General features: G+C 58.8%; 1 protein-coding gene across 1 annotated transcript in view; it reads left to right on the top strand.

The window, feature by feature from the left end:
• AJAP1 (adherens junctions associated protein 1) overlaps positions 1-5,647 on the top strand; it is a 45,404-nt gene that overhangs the window by 501 nt on the left and 39,256 nt on the right. The window lies entirely within an intron of this gene.

Raw genomic sequence — 5,647 nt, 5'->3', positions numbered from 1 at the left:
GGCGTCCTCTCGGGGGGGCCACTCGGGAGCTGGGTGTGGGGACGTCTGGTCCAGCGAGGGGCCAGGGGGTGCCTTCAGATACCTCCAGGGCGTGACTCGGTGGGTGGCCGCTGCCCGATGGGCCGGGATGAGGGCTCACTTTAGATGAAGGGGAGACCCAGCAGGGGAAGGAAGGGCCCCCCGTGGGCGGGGGCAGCTGGGGCTGCTCCGGTGGGCGCGGCTGGGGGTCCTGTCCTCGGCCCCTGGTGCTGGGTGCCGGGCTGGGAGTGCCTCCTGCAGCGAGGTCTCCTCCTCCTGCTCCGCCTGCACCGTGTCCCCTGATGGCTTCCGAGGAGGAGGGCGCCCAGGCCTGTCCCTCCCCCTGTGGCCACCCGCGTGTCCCCCCCGCATGGCTGCAAGGACAGCAGAGTAGGGGACCTCTGTCCCACCTGCCTCCAGCTTCCCTTGTCCAGGCCCCTCCATGATTCACGTGCATAGGTGGGACCTGTGTGTGCGACAAGCAGCCGCGCTTGCTGACTTAGGAAAAGGGGGGGCCGTGTCCAGGGCATGAGCTCAGAGCCGGGGGGGGCGGGGGCAGCAGCCTCCTCCACACCAGGCTTGCTCTTCACGTCCTAAGGTTTGGGGGCTCCTCGGGCCCTGGCGGGTCCTTTCAGAACCCAGGAGGGGAGGGGTTGCTCCCCGGGGTCCGTCGGCAGACCTGGCCGGTGTCCCCTGCACTTGACCCCTGCCCTCGTCACTGCGTCTCGGCTGGCAGGCCGGCCGTGGCCAGCAGCTGGACGGGCTGTGTGGCGTGCGTGGCTTTTGTTCCGTGGCCTACTTTCGCCCTGCCCCGGACAAGGGAGCTGTGGTTTCCTGCTCCACTCTCTTCCCTAGAGAGCGACACACGATGAACGCGGAACCTGCTCCCTCCTGGGCGAGGGCAGGGCCTGGAGCTTGGGTGCCTGGCCTGCCAGCCAGCCGGGATGCAGACACGAGGGCAGGGGTCAAGTGCAGGGCCCAGGGGCCTGCAGTCCATCCTCTCTGTGCCAGTTGCTGAGTCAGCTTACAAAGCCTCAGTTTTCATGATGAAGTGAGGGCTGATGCCTCGGTTCCTGTCACCCCCATGGCCCTGACTGTGTAGATGCGGATGGAAACCCAGTGCCCCTTTACCCCCCATCACGTCTGTGGTGACTATAGGAAGCGCGAATCAGTTCCCAGGACATGGGATGTCGCTGCCCCAACTCGGCAGATGTGATCTTGGAAAAGATGTGCGGTTCCTCCTCATGGAATCTGGTGCGGAATTAATTTGTTTAGCAAAACAGATTGAAAGGGGGTAAATATGCGTGTGCGATGCAGAGCGGCGGTAATTCTGGGAAGGGACGCGGAGGCTGGGCGGGGATGGCCAGCGGCCCTCGCTTCCAGGCCGAGGCGAGGAGAGGCAGGAAGTGCGGAGACGGTGCCTCTAACCGGGGGACCGCCCAGGCCAGCTGGTCCTACATGAGTGACACAGTCCCCGGGGACACTGAGACCCCAGCAGGCGTCCCCGGAACCCCCGTTGTCTCAGCCATCGTCACATGCAGACCCGGCTCCTCACTCTTTCCGGAGCGTGACTGCGGCTCACGCATCTCGGGCGGAATTGAAAGTGGCCGGGGGACTCGGGGTCGGTGCACGCGTGGTGGTCAGCGGCCCCGTGTGAATCTGGGCTCTGCTGCGTGTGGCCGTGTGACACGAAGGTGCTCGTCTCTCTTGGCTTCCTGGTCTTCGTCAGCACAGTCCACTCACCGCCCCTCCTGAGTGGGTGCCGCGAGGATTCGGTGAATGAACAAATACAGGACATTGCGCCTGGCACCTGAGAACCTCCGTACACGCCAGCTGTTTTTATACCCAGCGGGAGTGGCTCTGAGAGGAGAGGTGCAGGTGCCACGGGCAACAGGCTGCCAGGGACGTGGGTGTCTTGTCGCCCCAGCACACCCATCTGCGCTCACTCACTGCCAGGGGCACCCCGAAGGCTGGAGTGCGGGTTTCAGGAAGTGATAGAATTCGCGAGGGTAGTTCTTCTGTCCAAGGAGGGCTGCTTGGAATCAGATCTGGGGAGCTGTACATTTTATTTTGGCTTCTGTAGAGAAATGTTGAGAAGGAGCATGTTACGTTTTCCTGTCTGTCTGTACCACAGGCATTAGTGGGCGTAGCAAGGGCAGGGGCTGTGGATTTGGGGCGCTCTGCCATTTCTCAGGAGCTAACATTACATGGGATACTGATTGGGATCGTCAGAGCCAACCCCCCCCTCCACCACACACACGATCCCCCCGTAAGTGAAATGCTTGGGAATTTCTCCCAGTTTGGGTGGAGTGGTTACAAGTGCCACTGCCTGCCTTCACACTCCTGACATCATCCCGTATGAGCTGTGTGAACCTGGGCAACGTGCTTGTCCTCTCTGTGCCTCCGTGGGGGTTACAGAATTAAGCATCTCACAATGTTGTAAAGATTAACTGAGATAGTACCTGCCAGGTGCTCAGTGTGTGGCACATAATAGCTGCTGGGTACATGTTTGCTGCTGTTACTATGATGATGATGATGATGATGATGATGGTGGTGATGGTGCAAGTGATGATGGTGATGGCAATGGTAGCATGATGATGATGGGTATGATTATGGTGATGATGGTGATGATGGTGATGATGGTGATGATGGTGATGGTGATGATGGTGATGATAGTAATTATGATCATGGTGATGGTGATGGTGATGGAGATAGAGATGGTGACAGTGATGATGGTGATTTTGGTGATGGAGATGGTGATGATGATGGTGATGATAGTAATTATGATCATGGTGATGGTGATGGTGGTTATGAAGGTGATGGAGATAGAGATGGTGATGGTGGTGATGGTGATGGTGATGGAGATGATGATGGTGACGAAGGCAATGATAATAATTATGATCGTGATGGTGATGGTGATGATGATGATGGAGGTGGTGATGGTGATGATGGAGATGGTGATGATGGTGATGGAGATGGTGATGGAGATGATGATGGTGATGAAGGCAATGATAATAATTATCATTGTGATGATGGTGGTGATTATGATGATGGAGGTGGTGATGATAGTGAGATGGTGATGATGATGGTGATGATGGTGATGGAGATGGTGATGATGATGGAGATGGTGATGGTGATAGTGATGATGATGGTGATGAAGGCAATAATAATTATGATTGTGATGATGGTGATGATGATGATGGAGGTGGTGATGATGGTGATGAGATGGTGATGATGATGGAGGTGGTGATGATGGTGAGATGGTAATGATGATGGTGATGATGGAGATGGAGATGGTGATGATGATGGAGATGGTGATGGTGATAGTGATGATGATGGTGATGAAGGCAATGATAATAATTATGATGATGATGATGGAGGTGGTGATGACAGTGATGATAATGACTTTTATTATCCTTGTGATAATTTGCGGCTTTATTGTGGAGTCATCTGAGGAGGTCATTTGATGAGGTTCCATGTCCTCACCCCTGACCTTGTGCTTCATGCAGAGGCATCGATGCTCCAGCAAGGAGCCGCTGGGATGGAAAATCACCTCGCTCAGCCCTCCAGGGCGCTGAGCCCCAGCCTCCCCTGGTGCTGGCAGAGGGTGAGTGTCAGGTGGGTTAGGAGTTCACTCGAGGTGGGGAGAGGAGAACTCCCAGAGCGCAGCGCCCTCCTCCTGTGACTGCTCTCTTGCCGGCCATGTTCTGAGTCTGTAATCACCACGTCTCCTGGGAGGAAAATAGAAAGTCATTTCCTGGGCTTTAATCTCACAACTCGTAAAGGGCGCTGTGGGGAAGAAGCCAGCTGACTGCCATTACTGCCGTCGCCCACTGCGGGGTCTCCGGGCCTGGTGCTCGGCGACCGCCAGTGCTCAGGACGGCCTCCCTGGCCCTGGCGTCTGAGACTCTGCCTGCCGGTGCGGGGGCCGCAGACGCTCCTACCTGCTCAGACCCACCTGGCACGTTCCTCAGCTGCCCCTGCTCTCAGCTGGGGGGAGGGGGGTGCCACCCAGGAGGGACAGCGGAGCTCCGAGGTCTCCATTGTCACGCAGGGTTGGCTCCATTCAGGATCAAGCTCGTATTGGCGACGCCCAGCAGCTCGAGGGGGGCGGGCTCAGCTGTGACCTCAGTCCTGCCTGGTGCTTCTCACGCTGGGACTCGCTCACGAGCTCCCAAGGATGATGTCCGAGTTGCTTTGTCCTTGTCACCAGGGGGCCTCCGTGTCCTTGGGTTGCGTCCCTTCGTCAGCATGAGGGACAGCTGGTGCCCTCTTCTCTCACTCCAGTGGTCACCTGACCTAGACAGCGGAACAACCTGGGGAGCAGGTCTCGTGATGACGATGCATGTTTCGAGGGACAGGATTGGGCTGGGAGGGGGAGAGGGGTGGTGGAAACGCTGCACCCCTTCCAATTAATGTGCTGGTGTTTGCTGCCAGGGCAGTGAATCCGTCCTTGATTTAAAGATACAGTATTTGAAGCAAATGACTCAGGAACTTCAGCAGTTTTGCGTGGCCTCCTTGGGATAAGAGCGTCCACGCGCATAAGCGTGCGGAGCTCCGAGACACTTCCTGACCCCTGTCCGTGGCCAGGCTGGCCCTGAGGTCTTACCCGGGACTTTGGAATGGATGCCGCGTGGCTCCTGCTGCCGGCTGTGGTTTTGGTGGGGAACTGTGTGGTCACAGGCCAGATCGTTGTGTCTGCCCCCCTTACCCCCGCCCTCTGGCCCCGTCCAGCCTCCCAGGGCGCCCGTCTGCTTCTGCTGAGCAAAGCTGTGTGCACAGCAAATGGATAAGTGAGCTCCGACTCATTAGAGCAGCCGCGGGTTCTCTGCTGATGACTCGATCCTGCCTCCTCTCATTTCCCGTCACAAGCTGCCTGCTCCGACTTATTGCATTTGGTGCTTCTTGCCGTCTCCGTTCCCCCAGGGCCTCCTTCTCCTCCTGAGAGCAGGGAGGGGCCTGCGGGCCTTTCATTCCTGCACAGCCCCTGCCGGTCCTGAGGCGCTTTTGACCTGGGAGCTGCCTCGCTCACTCTCTGGGCCCCTTCCCTCTGCCAGGCCTCCCAGGGCTGCAGGGGGAGGCCTGGGCTGACACCCCTCTACCTGGAAATGGGGGCGGGGCGATGGGCGGGGTGCAGGGGACACACCCTGCAGAGCAGGTCTGCCTCACCGCCCCCCCCCCTCGCCAATGGATGGTGGCAGATCCGGCGGACAGTGCTTTGAATTGATGGTTTTCAGCCCCTCACGGGGCAGTGATCTAAGCCTTGAGGTCAAACATTGGACAGAGCACCCTTCTTGGAGCCTGTGTTTGACTGTTAGGAGGATGGGGTTCGAATTCCTGGCGCCTGGACCGCCGTCCCCGCTGCGCTCAGCTGGCGTGAAGAACCCCCGGGGGGTGGGGGGGGTGGAACACCGGCTGCCCCTCCTCACGGAGGTGAGACATGTTTGGGGAAGTGAGACAGGCAGGGGCACCGGGGACACAGGGAGAAACGGCAGGTGAGGCCCGGAGAGAAGCCTCGCAGCCACGCTCAGCCGGTCCCCTCGTCGTTATTCTGGAAACTGGACAGTGGGGGCGGGGCCGGCCGGCAGGGAGGGCGGCCAGGTTTCCTGAAGACGGAGGCGGCCAAGTC

Source organism: Myotis brandtii, unplaced genomic scaffold (genome assembly GCF_000412655.1).
Source record: "Myotis brandtii unplaced genomic scaffold, ASM41265v1 scaffold434, whole genome shotgun sequence".
Taxonomy (NCBI): domain Eukaryota; kingdom Metazoa; phylum Chordata; class Mammalia; order Chiroptera; family Vespertilionidae; genus Myotis; species Myotis brandtii.
This window is presented reverse-complemented; position numbering and strand designations above follow the sequence as displayed.